Source organism: Merops nubicus, unplaced genomic scaffold, assembly GCF_000691845.1.
Source record: "Merops nubicus isolate BGI_N331 unplaced genomic scaffold, ASM69184v1 scaffold45065, whole genome shotgun sequence".
NCBI classification, from domain to species: Eukaryota; Metazoa; Chordata; class Aves; order Coraciiformes; family Meropidae; genus Merops; species Merops nubicus.
This window is the reverse complement of record NW_008608481.1, coordinates 5,875-7,492: the sequence shown is the minus strand read 5'-3', so window position 1 is coordinate 7,492 and position 1,618 is coordinate 5,875.

Sequence of the window (1,618 nt, the reverse complement as noted above, 5' to 3'; positions counted from 1 at the left end):
CTCCCTCCCCACTCCCCGCCCAGCCCCAACACCCCAGAGGCAGCGGGGCTTGTCCTGGGCACGCAGCAGAGACACGTCTCAGCCAGCGCCCCAAACCCCCGGCCGGAGCCCCCGCTCTGGGCCGAGCGGCTGGGGGCAGAGGGTGGGGAGAGCCGGGCCGCTGGGGGCAACGAGGGCTCGGGGAGGGTGAAGCAGGCAGAGCACAAAGAACCAACAACCTCCCATGGGTTGTAGGTAGCAGACGAACTGGTGCCCGTGCCAGGGATGGAAAGACAAGCCCTTGCCCAGCCTGTTGTCACCATGATGGATTTTTGGGATTTAGCTGGGCCAGCTAGGCTTTGCCATGGGGACAGGGCTGGGGAAAGGCAGGAATAAGGCCCCATTTTGATCCCTTCAAGCTTCTGAGCTGAATGTTACCTGTGACCAGTGAGTGCCCAGGAACTTAACCCAGAGCAGGGCTCCTTGGAGAGAACAGAGTAGCCCTTGCCAGTGAGCACTGCAGGGTGTTTGGTGCAGCCCTGCCCATGCTGTCCTGGCTGCAGCCCATGGTGTGTGGCACTTCTCCCCATGATCCTGGGCACAGACCTGGGGACCCAACTGCCCACACATCAGCTTCTAACACCACAAATGCAGCCCCAATGGGCCAGCACCCCTACCCAAAACATGGCCTTGTCACACACCCTTGCCCCAGCCCTTGTCCCCTACCCTGTCACACTTGTGGGGATGCAGGAATAGTCCTTGCTGAAAACAAACAGCACCCCAGGACACGGAGGAGCCAGTACCTTTGTCCCCAGCAATAGCTGCTGTCCCAGAGTTCTACAGCAGGGTGGGGATGGCATCAGAGTGCTGGGCAGACCCTTGTTGTCGTGGGGCTTTGCCCAGGGCCAGAGGCTTCCCAGGGGCCAGAGGCTTCCCAGGGGACAGGAGGTGCTGGAGGGGGCTTCTGCACAGGTTGAGCTTGAGCCCAGTGGGCCAACACAGCCCGTGCTGGAGTAGCCCATGGACTCCCCTTATGGCACAACAGAGCAGCCCCCAACCAGCACTGCTCTGCCTCAGCAGCCTGCGCATGGCCCTGGACCTGCTGCACCCATGGGAAAGGTCCCATCCGGGCACTTGAAGGCAAGGCTTTGGCCCAGCACCATGGCACAATCCCAGCTCTTGGTGCTGGGTCTGCAGTTTTAGCAGGGCTGAACCCCCTTGGGGCAATGTCCCAGGGCTTGTTGTGCAGCTGGGCCTCAAGGAGGGTAAGGAAGCATTTGGCAGGACCCTGGGTGCCAGGTGGGGATCACAGGACTTTGGACCACCTGTGCTGGGCAGGAACAGGGCTTCTGGGGTGTATCCCCTCCCCTAATGGCAGGGGACAGGGACAGATCTGGGCCTGCAAGGAACAGCTGACCTGGGACACCAGGCAGAGCCACAGGCAGCCCAGGGCAGCAAGGGCAGGGCCACGGTGGGCACCTGCCCCATCATCACACAGGGGCAACAGAGACTCTTAATGAGTCACTGCGATGGCAGGAGGGGTTCGTGTCACTTCCCCATGGCTCTGTGTCACCGTGGCAGCAGCACTGCTGCTGTCGTAGCTACCACAGGAATAGGAAGCCTCGTCCTCGGCCTTGGC